Source organism: Camelus ferus, chromosome X (genome assembly GCF_009834535.1).
Source record: "Camelus ferus isolate YT-003-E chromosome X, BCGSAC_Cfer_1.0, whole genome shotgun sequence".
NCBI classification, from domain to species: domain Eukaryota; kingdom Metazoa; phylum Chordata; class Mammalia; order Artiodactyla; family Camelidae; genus Camelus; species Camelus ferus.
Window position 1 is genome coordinate 37,142,876 of NC_045732.1, and position 21,383 is coordinate 37,164,258.

Genomic DNA, 21,383 nt, shown 5'->3' on the forward strand with positions numbered 1-21,383 from the left:
GTTTAACATTTGTGTCATCGAGTCCCAGAAGGAGATAAGAAAGAGCATGCCGTAGAAAAAATATTTGAGGAAACAATGGCTAAAAACACCCCAAATTTGGCAAAAGACATAAACGTACAGATTTAAGAAGCTCAGTGGATCTCAAATAGTATAAAACCAAAGAATTCCATGCCCAGACACATCACAAATTACTAAAAACTAAATACAAAGAGAAATCTTAAGAATAGCCAGAGAAAAAGTCACATTACTTATAGGAGACTAACAGTTTGGACATCAGCAAATTCTCTTCAGAAACTGTGGAAGCTGGAAGGAAGTGGAAGTGCATTTTTTCAAAGCGCTGGGAGAAAAAAACTGTTAACTCAATCCTTTAGTAATGAGGATAAAATAAAGGCATTATTAGATAAAGGAAAACTAACAAAATTTATTTCCAGAAGACTTTCTTTTAAAGACCTTATTAGAGCAGTTTTAGGTTTATAATAAAATTGAGAGGAAGGTATGATTTCCCATATGCCCTCTGCCCCACACATGCATAGCCTCCCCCACTATCAATCTCACTCACCAGAACGGTATATTTTTTTTTTTACCAGGGATGAACCCATATTAATACATCATAATCATCCAAAGTCCATAGTTAGTACCTAAGGGTTCACTCTTAATGTTATATATTCAGTGGGTTTGGATAAATGTATAATGACATAAATCCATCATTATAATATCATACAGAATATTTTCACTGTCCTAAAAATCTTGTGTGCCTCTATTCATCTCCCCACCCCCAACAGCAACTACTGATCTTTTTACTGCCTCTGTAGTTTTGCCTTTTCCATAATGTCATAAGTTGGAATCATACAGTATGCATCCTTTTCAGATTGGCTTCTTTCACTCAGTAACATGCATTTAAAGTACCTCTATGTCTTTTCATGGCTTGATGGGTCATTTCTTTTTAGTGCTCCATAACATTCCATGTTTGGATGTATCGCATTTTATTTATCCATTAACCTATTGAAGGACATCTTGGCTGCTTCCAGGTTTTGGAAATTATGAATAAAGCTTCTATAAATATCCACATGCAGATTTTTGTGTGATCAAGTTTTCATCTTCGGATAAATGCCAAGGAGCACAATTGTTGGATCATATGGTAAGAGTATGCTTAGTTTTCTTAGACACTGCCAAACTGTCTTCCAAAGTGGCTGTACCATTTCACATTCCCACCGCAATGTACGAGAGTTCCTGTTGTTCAAGATCCTTACCATATTTGATGTTGTGAGTGTTCCAGATTTTGGCCATTCTAATAGGTATGTAATGTATCTCATTGTTTTAATTTGCATTTTCCTGATGACATATGTGGAGCATCTTTCCATATGCTTATTTGCCATCTGTAGATCTTCTTCTTAAAGTTTAAAGAGTTCTTTCTATATTTTGGATGATAGTCCTTTATTACATGTGTCTTTTGAAAATATTTTCTCCCAGTCTGTGGCTTGTTTTTTAAGTCTCTTGATATTGTCTCTGACAGAACATAAGTTTTTGTTTTTAATGAACTCCAGCTTATCGATTATTTCTTTCATGGATCATGTCTTCAATGTTGTATCTAAAAAAGCATCACTATACCCAAGATCATCTAGGTTTTCTCCTATGTTATCTTCTAGGATATTTATAGTTTTGTGTTTTACATATAGGTCTGTGATCCATTTTGAGTTGATCGTTGTGATGAGTGTAAGGTCTGTGTCTATATATTATCATTATCCTTATTTTCGCATGTGCATGTCTAGTTTTCCAGTACCATTTGTTAAATAGATTATCTTTGCTCCATTGTATTGCCTCTGTTCCTTTGTCAAAGATCAGTTGACTATATTTATGAGGATCTATTTCTGAGCTCTCTATTTTGCTCCATTGATGTATCTGTCTGTTCTTTCACCAATATCACCCTGCCTTAATTACTGTAGCTCTATAATTCTTGAAGTCACATAGCATCAGTCCTCTAACTTTGTTTTCCTTTAATATTATGTTGGCTATTCTGGGTCTTTTGTCTCTCCATATAAACTTTAGAATCAATTTGTCAATATCCATGTAATAACTTGCTGGGATATTGATTGGAAATATATTGACTCTAGAGATCAAGTTGGGAAGAATGGACATAGTGACAATATTGAGTTTTCCTATCCATGACCATGGAATAGCTGTCCATTTATTTAGTTCTTTGATTTTGTTCATCAGAGATTTGTAGTTTTCCTCATATAGATCTTATACATATTTGTTAGATTTATACATATGTCATTTTGGGGGGTGCTAACGTAAATGGTATTGTGTCTCAAATTCTACTCGTTCATTGCTGGTATATAAGAAAGTGATTGAGTTTTTCATATTAACCTTGTATCCTGCAACCTTGCTATAATTACTTATTAGTTCCAGGAGTTTCTTGTTGATTCTTTTGAATTTTCTACATAGATGATCATGTCATCTGTGAACAAAGACAGTTTTACTTTTCCTTCTCAATCTACATACCTTTTATTTCACATTCTTAATGCATTGGCTAGAACTTCCAGTATGATGTTGAAAAGGAGTGGTAAGGGGGGGACATCTTTGCCTTGTACCTGATCTTAGTTGGAAAGCTTCGGGTTTCTCATCATTAAGTATGATGTTAGCTGTAGCTATGTTGTACATCATCAATTACAATGCAGATTTCCCTACCCCAGCGCTGGTTCCTGCAGTGGTTTCTGCTAGTGAGTCTCTGCTCTAGTAAGCTACAAATCCCTTTATTTGCCTTTCTGTCCCTCCCATCTTGGGAGCAGTGGTTTGCTCTATAATTTTCTCTCTCTTATGGATCCAAGAAAAATTATTGATTTTTCAGTCTTCTCAGCTTTTTACTTGTTAAAACAGAGTGGCAGCTTCCAAGCTCCTATGTGCAGAACTGGAAACCAGAAGTTCCTCACCAGCAAACCTTTGCTGAAAGAATTGTTAAAGGAAATTCCTCAGACAGACGGGATATGTTACCAGGAGAAAACCTGGAATATTAGGAAATGGAAGAAGAGCAACAAAATGGTAAATATCTGGGTAAATAGAATATTCACTCCTCTTGAGTTTTAAAAAATAAATTTGATTACTAAGAGCAAAATTTATCACATTTTCTGATGAAGTTTTTGATGTATGTAGATATACTATATAAAAAAACTATAATATAAAGGCGGGGAGGGTATATGGACCTATAGGGCGGTAATATTTTTCCACTTGAAGTAGTAAATTACTGATTCTGAGTGGACTGTGAAAAATTGAATATGTATACTATCCTTATAACCAACACTAAAAATAGTATATAAAGAAATAGCAAAAAACACAATAGAAAAATGAAAATAGAATATTAAATTATGTTCAAATAATCCAAAAGGAGGCAGAAAAAGGGAAACAAATGAAAAACAGACGGAACAAATAACAAAACAAATAATAGGCTTAAATCCAAACATCAATAATTATATTAAGTGTTAATGTAAAAGTCACATTGTCAGAATAGATTTCAAAAAAACAAGACCCGACTATATGCTGTTTACAAGAGATTCACTTCAAATACAATGATGTAGGTATATTAAAAGAAAAAATATTGTTGTATGCAAATGCTACTAAAAGGAAAGCTAGAGTGACTGTAGCAAAAAAAAAAAAAAAAAAAAGACACTATGGCAAAGTGGCACAATGCTGAATCTAAGCTACTTGGCACCAATAATCCCTTGATAAATTACTTACATTCTTTTCTCAAGCAGGAAAGTTTTACTCCATCTTACCCACAGACCTTCCAGGCATCCAGATATCAAAAGCTATCCAGCACCAGCTGGGCAGCTTTCGTGAATGTTCATGGGTTTGGAATTAGAATCTTATAGACTGCTCTAATCTAATGATTTACCTTAAGAACATAATACATAACACCTTTCTCCTTAACTTTCCACATTAAGTGCAGAGCAATTTTCCAGGTAGGTGTGTTTCCTTCAACAAGAGATCTGTTTTCTTTTTCCATTTTCATTTTACCTCCTCAGGAGTACAAAGCCTTATGCTTCAAAACTGTAAGAAAACAAGGTGTCCATATAACTAACGTCACTTGTCTTGAGTCTCATTTGTCAGTTAAGTTAATTATGTGTGGTCACCACAAGTAAGGAGATACTACTCTGGAACTCTTCTTTATAAGAATAGTTCTTTAGAAGGATAATTTTCTACCTTTTATATATCACAGCTCACATAGAAAGTGATAATATTTGTAAGACATTTTGGGATAAGTAAAGGAGAGTGCTTATGGCCAGAGGCATTTGGCCAGAGGGGTTTTAGTTCCTCTATGCTGCACTGAGCCACCCTGAAGGCCGTAGGGAACCAATACATTGCCACACCTGAAACCATTTGTGGAAAGCTACAGTCAGAAGGATGGGAACTATTTTAGCATAAAATGGAAGTTTGTGTTAAAGCAATCGCTGTGAGTTTCCCTTCTGAGTTTCTGTAATCTCTGCTTAATTGTACTTAATCCCTTTCTCTTTTTAAACACTTCCAAAAATTTTAAAGTAAAAGAGAACATTATATACAGGGGCTTCTTCACACATAAAAAATTATCCGTTACAAAACTAAGTACGCTAACTTCTCATGGGAATGATAGGCAGAGAAATGACAGGGATTTGGGACCTGGTTTCCTGAATTTTGGAAAGTTACAGATCCTTTATGATTTCAGCTCTCCATTATATAATGGAGACAATAACACCTATGTGATGTGGTTGTTGTGAATATTAAGATACCTTAGATGTGTTTAGCATAGTGTCTGGCACATAGTGGATACTCAGTGATAGTATAGTTTGTTTCCTCTTCATTTTAATTCCCTAGAGTTATTTTTGCTAAAAAAATCGAGAGTAAGAAGATAGCATGTCAGCTTTGAAGTTCCAGAGAAGGCTTTATGGAGGGTATGTAATGATCTTGGCTTTGAGGGGAAGCTGAGATTTGATGTGAAAAAGAAGAAAGGCCTCCCAGGGTCTGGTAATAAGATAGCATGCAGATAATCTTTGAAGTCGCAGGCAGCCAAAGGTAGGATTAATGAATAAAGAACACTTGATAAGTAGGAGAGATACTGATTTGGAACTTAGCCTTAAGGAAACACAATGAGAAAGTCTTACTTGTATGGGTGTGAGAGTTGACTTCAGGTTCGCTCACAACTACATGGTGAAATAGGCAGAATTTTCCTTTGGTGCTTTCCTAGCATGACTTTTCTGCCTTTCAGCATCACTTCCTCCAAAGACTCCATTATACTACTTAGGCTCAATCACTTGTTTGGGAAGAAAGTGTGCTAAAATATATCCAATTCATACTAAAGAGGTTTTGACCTAATGGGTTAATCCTTAGGCCATCATTATTTTAAAAGAGAATCTCAGATTGCCTTATGACTAATCAAGAGAAAAACTCTCCAGTGATTGAATTTCCAGCACTTCTCCTGAGTAGGGAAGATAGTTTTAATTATAGAGGCTATCCACTCAAATCATACTATGAAGATAATGTCTCACTCCATCAACGGGTGATAAGAACCCTCCTTAATAGACCAGGGCATGCACAGTCTAGACATAATCATGCTTTAATGTCAACATTCTAAATGAGGCTCTAGAAGAATTTTGTCTGAATTACCCCTATGTGAGTGTCAGGGTTGAATAATAGGGAGAAGCACTGCAGGGATTCGTGAAGGAGCCGTGGGTGCAAAGAAATGGAGGAGCAAGCAAGCGAAACAAGCCAAGACTCGAAGTAACAGTATTAAATCCAAAGGGCCAGATGCATGATTGCCAATTATCCTCCAAGCTTTTGGAGTTAGGGGACGTGGGGTTCAAAATGGGAACTGGTCAGGAACGACTGTTAAGTCCAAGGGGATTATGGTGGCCAGTCCATCCATAACGTCCATGGCTCATGTTTCTTATTTGGTGGCTGCCAGCTGTGCCTGTCCACTGGATTAGTTAAAGGTTAAAGGCAGGGTGAGTATGAAGGACGCAGCAATGGACTTGTGATGCTATGGGGAAATTTTAAATAAATATTAGAGAAGAACTGGTAGCTATTAAAATACAGAAGCTAAGAAGCTATTAGAATACAGAAGTTATGGCACATGCATCCAGGGGAGGTAGTAAAACCACTATTTAAAGACTCATTAGACACCCATTTATTTTTAAGACAGGATTTAAGAAAAATAATGAGAACTATCTTCTGGTAGTGCTGAGATATGAGCTAAATGACCCACAAGAGGTCTCTTCAAACCCAAGAGATTCTGTTTAAACGTTAGAATCCATCTGCCAGAATGGAAATTAAATCCGATAAGCATTCTCCTCGGAAAAACATTGCTTTATATGAGCAATGTTCTATTTGCTCTTCTCTTTCTTTCTTTTCATCCCTTCCAAATTAAAACCGGCTCAAACCTATCTCAAAAGTAATTTTCTTGACATTAACCCCTAAGAACAGGATTCATAGCTTAATATACCAAGCATGGCAAATAGACTTCATCTTGATAGAGGCTTCCTGAACTTTGTGTTGAGAAATATTCTGAAGCTGCATTCAGAGGGCTATGTCTGATTAGCAATGCCTGCCTTGTGCAGGAAGGAGGGATTAGAGCATGCTTACCAGGTGTTTGTTACTCCTGCTACATAACAACCCAAGGAATATTCACAATTAAAAGCAATACAAAGGTAGTCTAATATTTTAATATTCTGAGGCATACATGATCTCGCAGTTATCAATGAAACATGGTGCATGACATAATGGACTCCTACGAATATGGAAATAAGGGACTAGTTATTGCTCAAAAGAAAAAGATCTGGCAGAAGAGAAAAAGACATAATACTGGCACACTAAGAATAGACAAATATTTTTACAAATCCACTAGCCTTAAGTTCAACCCCAAGGTAAATATTTAGGTGTGATTTCAAGGCGAGAGGAAACAGAACTTACATTGTTATGACCATATACCATGCTGATTGGCCTAATGAAGGACACAGAAAATATTCTACTATGGGTTACAAAACCAATTTTATAGGCAGAGAGCTGAACTGCAATTGTCATCCATTTCCAGAGCCGTCTTGTTAACCACAAAGCTATACTGCCTAAATTTTAGCTGGAACTCTGATCCCTCGCCATGCTTAATAACTTTTATTTCTTTTGATAGCCAAACCTACTCAGCTGCCTAAAAGCCTTTAGGGTCCAGAAGGTAAATCTTCCTGGTAAGATCACTTGGGTTTCCTGAAGAGCTCTTTCAAGGGATTCAACCCAGAATTTCACAAGCCTGGCATCAATCCTCACTCTACCATCTAAAGACTGGGAGATCTGTCCTGCGGTCTGGTGGCGGGGGTAATGTCCACCCCAGCACAGTGCATACATTCCTCCAACCTCCTATCAGCTTTACCTGAGATGAGTCAAAGGGGTATGTGTGTGGTAGTTGGGGGTGATGTGGCAGGGGGATTTAAGAGGATACTGCCTGACATATTGTTGGAACACAAAGATTTATCAAATGAATAAATAGTTGAATGAATGAGTGGAATTTTGGGGACCACCTTAAACAGTGGGAGGAAAAGTGTCTTCTGGCCTTGGAAAAACAAATATGGCAAGCCAGAAAGATAGAAGCAGGCCACTGTATACAAGATGAATGCTTTCTTATCCTGCTATCACCAAACATCCTCCTCCTAAGACAGGAAAACTGGGATAGCTTTGCACAGAAGGCTTATCTTTCAGAGGGCAAATCCCAAGGCTGGAGGTTAACCTGCCAATTAGCAGGGGGAAGTTTATGCAGGCACGACGAAATTTGGCAGCACTTAATCTGGGAGTTCTGTAGCATGTACAATATGAAGTAAGGGGGTCATGCACAAAATCATTAAAATGTACAGTTTGTTCTAACTTCAAGTCTGGGGGTGGACAAATAGACTTTTTCCTCTTTAATAATATACTGGTATGTTGGGAGATAAACAACATGTAAAACTCTGGAGCCTTTAACAACTCTACTGGAGGAAACAACGTGCTTAGTTTTAGTGACCAGAGATGAACCTGAAATAGTTTCTGAATAAAAAAATGATTTTTGTTTTCAATTTAATCTTTTGTGGATTGTTCATTTTGGATTTTAAGCTGTGCTTGTATTGTCAGCTTTAAAGAGAGAGTTTGGTGATGTTTGACCATCTAAGAAAATTAGTGCATAAGGCTATATGAAATTGGCTATGCTTAGTCTTCATTTAAAAAGCACTTTTGCAGAGGACATACAGTCTTGGGGGAAAAAATGTACCTAGAATCCAGTACCAGAACAAGTTTTGCCGTGGCAAGTGCCAGTTTTGTTTACAATTACTTGGACAATGCTCCTGCCTTTTATGTTTCATCGATTTTAGTTATTTACAAGCAAAACATTAATTGTGGAATTCAGTATGTAACTTAATCTCCATTTAGGAGATTCTTACTGAAATAACTATCTACTTGGTGAAGATGTATAGAAGAGAAAGACATTCTCACCTCCAGCTTACCCATTATTATGGGTTGTTGCCAACTGAGAAAACATACTTCATTACCACCAGCTCTGCTCCACAGAGGCAACATATTTTGAACCTAATGCTCTTCTATGTAATTTAGATGATATAGATTGCTTAATTCAATCCATGATGAGAACATAGGCAGAAACATTTAATTCATTTTGTGCTCTTGGGCTCAGAATGGAACTGAGTTTTCTTTGGGATATAGAAAACTAGGAACTTATAAAATTGGGAAAAATAGGAAATTATGTCGCCTGGAGTTGAGAATGAATTTTCACAAAATTCAGAAAACCTGGCTATTCTCCAGGGATGGCTATAAGTGCTGGGAAATTAAAGCCCTCCAGGAACAGCCCTTGTGCACTGACGGATGGGACTTAGCAGATAAGGCCACCGGCTCTCAAGCCTCTCAGGTGGGATACCTCTGAGGTATCATCATGGGTAGCAAAACATTTCTGTAAAAGGCCAGAGTAGATATTTTAGACTTTGTCACCACATGGTTTCTATTGCAGCTCTTCAACTCTGCTGTTCTAGGGTGAAAGCAGTCATTAACAATTCGTAAATGAATGAGCATGGCTATGTTCCACTAAAACTTTATTTATAGACACTGAAATTTGAATTTCACATAATTTTTATGTGTCACGAATTATTAGTCTTCTTTTGATGTTCGTAACCATCAAAAAATATAAAAACCACTCGTAGCTCATGGGCTGTATAAAACCAGGCTTGATTTGGCCCACGGGTTGTAATGTGTTAATGCCTGTTCTACATTAGCTCTTAAAGCGTCCCTTGGAGATTCTACAGTGGTATCCTGCTGGAAAATTCACCCTTTATTACTTTATCTTCCCTGTCTCACTTCTCCATTCATTTAAGAGTGTTCCCAGGAATCACGTCCAAATAAGCTACTTGTACTTAGATACTTGTCTTGAGGTCTGCTTCTCGGGGAAGCAAAACTAAGACAACTAGCTTGGCTGATTAATCACTGAACTGAACATTCGTTGCTTTGACACCATGAAGATCCTCCAGAAAGGCTCCTGGGATCCCAAGAGTAGATTCAATAAAAGGGCTCTTTTCATTATATTCTCAGACCAACAATGCAGTGGGTTAAATGTGTAAACTTTACCATTCACTTGCACCCGAGGTAAAACTGAGAGTGTTAACACCTGCAATGACCTCAAGGCAGCGATTTCATCTCAGATCACTCTCAAATTCTCATGCCGGGGGTATTAGCAGCGAGGACATCAAGATGCTTCACAGAAGTACATGTCGGGGGGTCAGAGTCAACCAAGCCATGTAACAGCCCACAGGAACCCAGAGGCATTGAGTATGATGACAACCATTGCAGCAATCTCTGTAGCCATGTGGATTTATGAAATGGGTTTCCTACCCAAAGTTCCCCGACAATTACCAAAGGACTGAATGACTTCTAGATCAAGAACAGCAGGTGGATACATGGGGCATTCATTTTTTTGGGTCCCATGTCGCTCATTTAATGTAGTAATTTCTTTCTTGGCAAACTGAAAAAGCCTTCCTCACCCTGTTCTACGCTGTTCCAGATGGCTGTACCCTCTCAACCTGGCAGGTGCCTGTCTGTTGGCAGTGAGGCTGTGAACTTACTAAGTACAGCAATTTCTGACCTTCAGACACAAATGAAGCAAAGTGCTTTCTTTTATTAATGACAGGCTTCTCTAATAAAAGGGTAGGCCATGACATGTGGACTACAAGGAAATTATGAAGCCATATCTGGCTCTGAAGTGCTAGGGGCTTGTGCATTGTCTGAAAATTGATTAATAGACATTGATTTCCCCTAGTCCTACTGGGTATGCAACATACAACAAAAATATAATTGTAAACTTAAAAGGAAAAAAAGCTGACATTCTAGAACAAGCTCTGGGGTGTTTACAAGTTCTAACAAAATCCTTCAAAAATGTGTTTTAATTGGGTCTCTATTAGCAAGTCAATCCGTTGGGACTCCTTAATTACTAAGGTAAGCCTTAACTTCCTTTCCTCATTATTTTCCCTCTTTCAGTCCAAAATAGAAAGGAAGAAGTTCTCTTTATAAACATGTGAATTTTAAACTGAGCTTGAGTCCAGCAAAGTAAGCTATCCCGGGTTCTCTCTGAGCCAAACCCTCTGGAGGGCTTCATTTTAAAATTCAAATACAGGGAGATTATTTATCACTGTGGTTTTGACAGTGACAAAATTGCCCCCCTTGAAGAAGACAAATTGGCAGTCTCACAAAAGAGGAAGTGATTTTTAAAAATGTATTTATTTATTTACTTTGTATGGGAATTAAGTTCTGCAAACAAATGCCTCTGACTGCTGGGGCTTAAAACATGCTCTATGGTGTTCAAATGAAAAAGCAACATGAACTCCATGAATGCCCATGGTCACAGGGAGTGGGAAGTGTAGCCATAGTAATAAGAACCAAAGTGCCAAGGAGTAGCAAACCAATGCCCAGATCTATAAGCCGGCTGAAATTTCTACCCTAGACTCTCCACATTCCTGCTTGAAAAACATCTTTTTTCTTTTTCTGAAGTGTAGTCAGTTTACAATGTGTCAATTTCTGGTGTACAGCATAATGTTTCAGTCAAACATATACACATACATACTCCTTTTCATATTCTTTTTCACTATAGGTTACTACAAGATATTGAATATAGTTGCCTGTGTTATACAGAAGAAACCTGTTTATCTGTTTTATATATAGTAGTTAGTACCTGCAAATCTCGAACTCCCATTTTACCCCTTCCCACCCCCTTTCTTCCTGGTAACCATGAGTTTGTTTTCTATGTCTGAGTCTGTTTCTGTTTTGTAAGTAAGTTCATTTGTGTCTTTTATTTTAGAGTCCACATATAAGTGATATCACAGGGTATTTTTCTTTTTCTTTCTGGCCTACTTCACTTAGAATGACAATCTCCAGGTCCACCTATGTTGCTGCAAATGGCATTATTTCATTCCTTTTCTATGGCTGAGTAGTAGTCCACTGTATATATATACACCACTGCTTCTTTATCCAGTCATCTATCAGTGGACATTTAGGTTGTTTCCATGTCTTGGCTATTGTAAATAGTGCTGCTGTGAACATTGGGGTGCATGTATCTTTTCAAATTAGAGTTCCCTCAGGATATGTACCCAGGAGTAGGATTGCTGGATCATATGGTAAGTCTATTTTTAGTTTTTTGAGGAATCTCCATACTGTTTTCCATAATGGCTGCACCAAACTACATTCGCACCAACAGTGTGGGAGGGTTCCCTTTTCTCCACACCCTCTCCAGCATTTATCATTTGCGGACTTTTTAATGGTGGCCATTCTGATTGGTGTGAGGTGATACTTCACTGTAGTTTTGATTTGCATTTCTCTGATAATTAGGGATATTTAACATTCTTTTCATGTGCCTATTGGCCATCTATATGCCTTCATTGGGGAACTGCTTTAAAAAACACCTTCTTCTTGATCAGACTCACGAAGGCCTGTGTTTCTGTGACATAGTAGGATGCAGCTAGGTAGCATAGGGAGAGAACTGGCTTGTGTATGGGACATCCAGTTTATCCTCCTGTCTGTAAGAGCCTCGGGGTCCATATGCTGCAGGCTGAGGCAGAGGAGAGAAAGGAGCTATTTCTTATCATCAACCAGCTTCCCAGCTCTGGCAGTTTTTCATCAGTTTGCATAGCCAGGAATAGCAGGTATATTTCAGAAGCATATGGACCACTGCCTCACTTCCCCAACACACACATACCCTCATATAGCTTTCCCTCTAGGCCCACTCTATGATAGACATTCCCATCTGCTTTTTAGTACTGAAAAGTTCACAACTGGGGATCTATTCCTTGGATGTAAGTCCTTGTTTCTTAGTAATATGCATATAATTCTGGGACGTATATAACACCTTAACCCCTTAGCTTTAGAATTTAAATAAACCCACAGTGTTCACTGAAATTAATTACTTTCAAATAGTCACAAAATTAAAATGAATAAGGGCTATCAATCACTTATACATTACTGAATACATGTAGGGAGAGAATTAAGCAAAGAAGGACACAAAAAGGGGAGACTGTGTGATCTCCACAATGATCAGGTCAATGGAAATGAAAACTGCCATTATTCTATTCAACCCAACCTCTCATTGCCATAAAGAAAGAAGATTCCACACAGCTGTTCATTTTTTATATTTTCTAAGGCATACACTCTTCTATGAATGAAATATATAGTAAATAAATTTAAAAAATAAGATTCAGATTAAATATCCTGTTTGGGAACCTAGAAATGAAATTCATCAGAAAACTCTTCATGATTTTATCCATTTGGCCAGTAGAGATATCATTATATGGCATTTCTCCAAGTCCCCAAGCTTATTTATATCACTTTGCTATCCTCATAACATCTGTGCTCTTAGGAGAGTAGGAATACACTTCACTGAATACTTCTCTGTGTAGCTGGGAGAAGCAGCAATAAAAACGTGGAAATGTAAGCACTGTCACATTGGGATCACGTAGGGAATGCGGAACACTCATAAACAGTTGCTTAGAGCATAACTTGGAGGACAAATTTGACCATTTTTATAAGCTGTATCACATGTGATATAATTTAATGTAGCGGTATTTCCAGGAAGTTATTGTATAAAAGCACCCTAACAAAGACGTGAACCAAGATATAAAATACATGTGAGAACAAAAGATATTCATGTAACGTTGCAAATATGGCAAATGCTGGAAATATCCTAAATGTCTGTTAGTAGATTAAATAAATTATGGCCTGTTCACACAATGGAATATTATGTAGCCACTGAAAAAATTAAGTTTATATGTAATGATATAGAAAGGTACCCAAGATATTTTATTAAGTAAACTGTATGCATACTATCATATATATATTATATATACATACATATTATATATATGTGTGTGTGTGTGTGTGTGTTTATTTTTTTTACAAGGAGAAATGGAAGGCACCTATTCATGTAGTTACCTCTGAGGAGAAGGATGTTGGCATGAGAAAATTTTACTCTACATTTCATAGTCTTCTGAACTGTTTCAATTTCCTTTCTAGTAGTGACCATTCGTTACTTCTATAAAATAATAACAACAAAATAAATAAAAATAAAAGAAAAAAAGATCAAAGTGAATTGTCCTCCTGGAAGCATACTTGGGTGTCACTTGGGCCTCCAGTCTCTCTTTGACAGTGGCCATACTGGCTTAGAAGAGGTCAGAATTGCCTTCCCTGATGTGTCCTGAGTAGCAGTGTTCCTACAGAGGTTATAGATTCGTCACCATGAAATAATATCTATCTTATTTGAATCAGTGTCAATTGCTCATAGCACTGCTCAGGAGTAACAAGTTTTGTTAGCTCATCACTCCCACTTCACATTCCTATCAGGGGTGCAGAGGGGAGAGGCCTCTAAATTTAGTCCTTTCAATCTTCAAGAGCTGCTTATAAGGTGTGATGAATAAGTTGGTGTAAATCCCTCCATGTCTTACAAAAATGTATAGTTTGTGACCCTATCTCCTATTTAACCTTGCCTTTCCAGGCAGAAGACTAAGAAATCTTTCCATCTGCCTTCATATAGAGAAACCTCCTGTTTTTCTAGTCATTTTAGCTGCCCTTTTCTGGGCACCTTCCAGCTCCAATATGAGTTTTTTGAGAGGTTTCAGAATCAGAATTGCAAATGGTTTTCTCAGCATGGTTGTGCAGGGATTTTATACTGTGTTCCCTGTTTTGTTTCCCGTGCCTTTTTTCTTGATAAGTCCCACTGCTTGGCCAGCCTTTTGGAACAAGCTATCCAACTCCTTTTAGCCATTCTTCTCCCTCTGCAAGACACCAGACCTCTAAGATGAAAAAGGGAAACATTCAGATGTTTCTAAATCATAGAATACCAGAATAGAACTCAAAAGGTTATTAGCCATAATCTTGAGCAAATCTCCCATTTAATAAATGGCAGCAACTGAGGCCCAGAGAGGTTAAGCAAGGACTCCAACTTAAACCTCCCAACTTCCATGCCGGCCCCTTCTCCATTTCATCTGTGTGCAGGAGAGACATTAAAAATATTTAATAGCTGTATATAACTGAGGCATCAGACTGAAGACCCACCCGAGTGTTGGGGTGGGTCCTGAAGGCACCCTGCTGTGGTGGACAATAACTCTTTATTTGCTGGGTCAAAGAGTGGTGTGTGGAGTTTCAGGGGATGGACAGAGGTGACTGGGGTGGCAGGAAGGGGGCCTTGTGGAGCTAGCAGCATCTCTTCACCATACAATATGGAAGTTTTTCCAATATGTCAACAATTGGGACAGTCATCGCAGTGTGTCCAAGCTGTGTAGCACTTGTGTCTATATGGTCCTTTGGTCTAATTTAGATAAAATGTATATATATATATATTTTTTCTTTATTTGAATGCTTTGATGTGTGAAGACTCAGAAGGAGTCTCTGGCAAAGTGATAGGCTTTAAATCTTTTACAATTTAGGCATCAGGAAAATGACTCCCAGCTACTCTGAACATTATACATAATTAACCAAATTCTAGGGGTCTCACACATCCAGTCGCATTACAGTACTGCAGCCCTTTAATATCAATCGTAAAAGTGAGATATTTAAATTGCAAAATAGATACATCTACACAGAAATGAGAGCTCCCTGAAAATGCATGAGCTGATGCTTATCCGTCTTCAAGGAAAAATGAGTCACAGTAATGTTTCCCTCTGTGCAACAGATTTTAAATTGTGATTTATGAGGTTTAAAAGCAGCTAAGTATCCCTTGTCAGTAAGACTATCGCGAGGTTGCTTGATGGAGACCACTTTGTACAAATTACCCAATCAACTCAATTCCCCTTCCTCAGATCAGAAGAGTAAGGAAGACGCAACCCCAGGAACGGGTGGGGGGTGGGGGGCCTGTGTGAAGAGGCTCTTTGTTCTCTTATTCTGTTTGCCTCCCTCCAGCTCCTCAGGAGGTGCTGCATGAGACACAGCATACGTGCAAGCCAAACAATAGAATGTACAGAAATGTTCCTCCCCCGCCCCTACCTAAGACCAAAACATCTCTCCCACAGCTTGAAATCCCAACATTCCATTCTCCCTTTAAGAGTCCCCAAATGCACCAAATTATTCCTGATGAGCCATAAATACTTCTGTCTCTGGTAACCCTTTCTCCCACAAAAAAAAAAAAAAAAAAATGGAATCTGGGTTCTCACAAAACAAAATGATTTTCTCATCTATTTATTTAATAGGTCTTTCAAAAATGTCAGCAGTTAAATTACACTTAGTCATACTTTTAAAGAAATAGTCTTTATTGAAAATAAAAAGATTAGATGAATAGAGGTATAGAAGCAGCTCAACAGAGTATCTGTTGAATGCTGGATGAGTGAAAAATTAATCAATATGTGTGTCAATTATACCTCAATATACTGTTTAAAAGATCAGTTCATAGGAACTTGCATATTTCCTGGGACTGGGAACTTCTGATGTCAAATTCCGTATCATATAGGGTTCAATCAGAGAAGCAAAACCACTGCATGCACAAAAGGGATTTGTTACAGGGATTTGACCTTGCACAATTGCGGGAGCTAGTTAAGCAGTCTCTGTAAGGTTGTTGTCTTTGCCTCTGATGCTGGAGCTTAAAAGGCCACAGAGCAGGCAGTGGGGGAAGGGAAGATGGATATGAAATGAGGGAAAGCAAGAATGAGTTGGAACCCACGAGGGCCAGCTGAAGACCACAAGGCTGGGCTGAAACCTGTGTCAGTTCTTGTTGCCTCTGACCTTTGTAGAATGGCTGTCCTGTAGAAGCTGCGGACCCTTCATCACTGAGCTGAACCCACACACCTGGCCCTGCGGTAGAAGCAGCTGAAGGAGGAGCCAGGGGAAGATGGAGCAGATGAAAACCCAGCTGCTGTCTCACTTCCACGAGGGAAGCTAGCAGATTGTTGACAATGTGTGTGAGCTACAAAATGGCTGCTCTTCTCTTTTTCTCTCTAAATCTCATAAAAGATTCTCTCTTGTGGCCCATTATAATCAGAAACATGTAGGAAAGGGATTTGTGGAATATGAAGCCCAGCCTAGTCAAGGTAACACATTACAAAGTCACCATACTAGTCACTGTATTTAGGGAAAGGAGAGGAGTGTTAACAGATTTCTGAGAACAGATTTCTGAGTGTCAGAAAAATGGGACTGAAGGTCTTTGCCCAGTAGGGCAGAGAAGAGGGCAAGGGTGCTCAAGGAGGGAAGAAGGTATACAGCTGCCCTCCCTCCTTTCATTCATTACAAATGTGTACTGAGCATTTACAGTGTGTCAGGCCCTATTTCAATTATATTTTTTCAGACAGCCACACTAATATATTCCTTTCCAGTATGTTCACCTTGCACTGTGATCTTGAAACTTCTATATCAAGAGATGTGATCTCCGTTCACTCCCTTTAATTCTGGGCAGGACTGTGACTCTGGCTGAAGTGACACTACATGACTTCTGAGGCTAAGTCATAAAGGTTATGAATTTCTGGAGACTCTCATCACTGACTTAGTCCCCATGTTATAAAGAAGCTAAATTCTCACGGAGAGGTCACCTGTACATGTTCCAGTTGACATTTCCAGCTAAGATCTCTGCACCAACCACCTAGCATCAATCACTAAGTATGTGAATGAGTTTTCAAATGATTCCTGCCCTCAGTCTTCAAGTATCACCCCCCAAAATTGATGCCAAAATGCAGCAGACAGATGAGTCTTGCTCAAATTACAGATTTGAGAGCAAAATAAATGTTGTTATTATTTCAAGCCACCCAAGTTTAGGGGTAATTTGTTGCACAGTCGTAATAACTGAAACAGGCTCTTTGCTAGACTGACGGGGCATAATGACATACACGTGTTATTATATGGAATCATACATAATTACCTAAATCCTTTTGCTGTAATGTTGGATCCATTGTCTTGAAGCTAAGTTTTTAATCAGTACTTTTGTACAAATAATGGTATGTTTTTAACTTTTTATCTTCAAGTAATTGTATATTTGCATGCAATTTTAAGAAATAATACAGAGAGATCACATATACTCTTCACCTAGTTTCCCCCCATAGTGGTAACATCTTGCCTAACTAGAGTACAATATCACAACCAGAAAATTGAGATTGATGCAATTAACTGATTTTATATAGGTGTTTCATCAGTTTTATATAAAATCATTTGTGTGTGTGTCTATTTAGCTCTATGCAATTTTATCACATGTATAGTTTCATGTCACAATCATTATAGTCAATAGTCAAGATACAGAACAATTCCAACACAAGGATCTCTTATGCACCCTTTATAGCAACAGCAACCTCTCTCCCACTATCGCAACTACTCCCAATCCCTGGCAACCATTAATCTGTTCTCCATTTCTATGATCTTGTCATTTCAAGAATGTGATATACATGAAATCATATAGCATGTAAACTTTTGAGATTATCGTTTTTCACTCAGTATAATTCCCTGGAAATCCATCCAAGCTGTTATGCATATCATTAGCTTGTTCCTTATTGTAGCTGAGTTGTATTTCATGGTATGGATGTCCCATAGTTCTTTAAGCAATCAATCATTAAAATATATATATATATATATATATATATATATATATATATATATATATATATATATATATATATATATAACTGAATCACTTTGCTATACACCAGAAACTAAAACCATATTGTCAATCGACTATACTTCAAAAAAAAAAAACAATTGGGTTGTTTCCTATTTGGGGATATTATGAATAAAGCTCTATGAACATTCATGTACAGTTTTTTTGTGAATGTAAATTTTCATTTCCCTGGAATGAACGTACAAGAGTGAAACTGGTGGGTTGTACAGTAAGCATATGTTTAGTTTTGTAAGAAGCTGTCATACTCTTTTCTAGAGTGGCTCTACCATACATTCCCACCAGCAATGTATGAGTGATCCAGTTCCTTTGCATCCTCACTAACATTTGGTGTTATCACTATTTTGAATTTTAGACATTCTGATAGGTGTGATATAATAACATATTTTGTGATATGATTTGATCAGATGTGCACAAACTCCAGTACCTTCTTGTTTATACTCATTTGTATGGTGGGGGGGAGGCTCTTTTTTTCACTACTACTTCTTTCCCCTTGATCATCCTCTTCAAAATGGAGAAGACAGTGAGTTACTTGGGGTCTGTAGCTAATGGCTGGCTTAATTTTCTTATAAATCATCCCTAATAGATATGCAGAGGCAGAATTCACTGCATTGTTCCAAAAAAAGATTTAAATAAATTTTCTACAAGGTATTTTAAGTAAATGAGGAATTAAAGATTAAGATAAGCTTGGGAAAAGATTAAATCTGGAATAAGGTTAAATATATAAAGCGCATAAGGTCTCCTGCAACTGAGTCACAAATTTGTGCATTTATAGAGTTAAGAGGGAGATGTACTAAGTTACCTAGTTCACAACACTCATAAAGAATTGATAAACTGGTAGCTCAGAAAAGGCCAGCCTGGTTCTGAGACCAGAGTGAACATTCTCCCAAGTTTACAGAGGCCACACAGGTAATGTAAATGAGTGAAGCAAATTGAGACTACGATGATAAGGGAGGATGGTGCTGGGGCTGTGTTAAACTGGAGAAGCCCACGCACAGTCTAAGGGCGCAGCCACCTCAGCTCTTGCTGATATTGCCAAGAGGGTAAAGTAAGCCCAGTGTATCCAGATTTTCCAACTCTTAAGAGAGGCTATAAAGTCAGATTTGTAGGAATTATCTCCTGATAATATATCAGCAACGATGTCAGTTAAAATACTGGCTGAACAAACACATCTGCAGTCCAGAGTTGACCTACTACTGTCAGTTAAAAACCTCTGGCCTTGAAAAATAGGCAGGGACATCTAATGCAAGACAATCCTTATAAATATGACCTTTCTCTTTATCAAAGTTCAGCTTTGGGTAAATATTGAATGTCACTGAGTTGGTGGTTATGCTTTCTGACATGTATACAGTATTCATATTGTCTGTGTAGTTGCTCAAGTATGGTGTCATATACTTTCCAGAGCCAGCAACTCAAAGCAAGAAGAGACTAATTAGTGTGTGACCTTCAATTGTTTTTGTTTATCATTTGCTCAGGATTCAGTCTTAGGAGAGAGCATCATATCAGCCAAGCTCAGGTCAGTGTCTCCATCCTGGCTCTTGAGGTGGGCAAGGCAAGGAAGGACTGAATGCCTTTGGCTTCCAAAGGGTGAGGCAGGAACCTGGAATTATGTTACACCAAGACCACCCTAATGAGGAAGAGATAGTCCACAAAAGAAAAGTAAGGAACTCTTGGAAAGTGGCAGTGGATGCTGGGCAGCTGAAAACAACAAAGGTCTACCAGAGAGAACACAGGGCAGAGTAGTGGAGGGCAGAAAAGGTCCCTTTCCCCTTCTTGGCAGGTTCTTAATTGACTGTATTTGGAGCTTAATAATCTTTTCAGTGATCCCATTATTAAATGCATCTCAACAACAGCTCTGAGTAGCATAGAGGGACCATCAGTTTATCTTCTTATAAGTGACCTGTTCTGTATCTCATTGTATTTTTTAAGAGTCCAAGTACTTTCTGTGGAGGTTAGCAAGAAGCTTAGAACAAATATTGAAGAGCATCATTTTGTGGTATGTACTTTACACATACAAAAGTTAAAAGATTAGGGTGACTTGCACAGATCATAGGAACACAATTGTACTAGCAAGATATACACCATGGTCATCAGAAGACAGAACACAGAGAAATTTAATTTCCAACATACATGGTGCCAGAATAAATGTTTTACTTTCATAGAAATATAACTTTGGTGTTGCCCACTGTGGCCTTCTAGGGAATAAGGAGGCCAAAATATGAATTTGAAAATTATAATACTTCTGAAGTTTATTTTAATTAAAAAATGTCCCAGTCTTTCCTATATGAGTTTTCCCCAGCTTGAGAGAAACCACATACTGCTATGCTAAAATATTTTTGGTATTCAATATGAACTTCATTGTAAAAGTTTTTTAGATCAGTTAATGTGTGTGTGTATAGTCTGTGCGAATTTTGACAACTGCCTCCTAAATTTTGATTGTTATATCATAGCTTTTTAGACTCAGTTTTAAATCATTTGCGCATGTCAGCTAATTCCAAGTACAAGTCTGCTCCATAGGCATCTTCACTTAGTCAAGACCTTTTCAACATAACACTGAGCTTCACAAAGTATTATTTTCACATTGTATCACAAAAGAGAGAACTGTATCTTCAATGTTGAACTTTTAAACTGAATTTTCAATTGAATTAGTAATAATGCCATATTTTTCCCTTTGACAGAATGAACTTCTAAAAACTTTACTTTGATTTCATGAATTAGGTAAAAATAAAATTAAACCATGACTGAGATTAACAGATTTTCCATTTGAAACGTCCTTGTTCAAGGAATGAACAGCCTCATCAACCAGGAGAGGAAGGGAAGCTCTATGTGGTTTGGAGAACTGAGTTATCTGAGTCCTACATGTTTCCATTCCAATTCCTGGTATTCGTTCTCTCCCAATCCAAATATAACTTTTATGTAAAATCTCTGGTAAACCAATGTTTTTATACAACAGCCTAAGAATCAAAATTTGACTTTTGTTTTAGTTCTCTCAGCCCAGTGGCTGCAAGGGATAAGAGATGCTTTGAATAAAATCATAGAAATTCCACGAATTTCTGCTTTTGCCTTGATACAAGCTCTCCTCCTTCTTTAAACTGTGAAGTTCAGCTAGAAGCAACTAGCTTATACCGCATATTTGGAATTTCTTAAGCCTTTCATATTATTCTATTACAACTGCCTTTACATCCCTTAGAACTTTACCCAAAATAAGCCTGTTGTTCCTAGTGAGCACAGATAATACTTCAATTAGCTATTTGATTGATGCATGTCTTGGACTGAC

General features: G+C 37.7%; 1 protein-coding gene across 2 annotated transcripts in view; it reads right to left on the reverse strand.

The window, feature by feature from the left end:
* The window catches only part of LOC102508352 (ferritin light chain-like), a 49,973-nt gene that overhangs the window by 12,833 nt on the left and 15,757 nt on the right, over positions 1-21,383 (reverse strand). The window contains exon 3 of one of the 2 annotated variants that reach the window (XR_004318242.1): positions 844-3,002. The exons of the other annotated variant lie outside the window; for it this stretch is intronic. The gene's annotated coding sequence lies outside the window, so the exon portion shown is untranslated. Of the gene's footprint in view, positions 1-843; positions 3,003-21,383 lie in introns of those variants that run through there. 2 annotated transcript variants of the gene reach the window in all.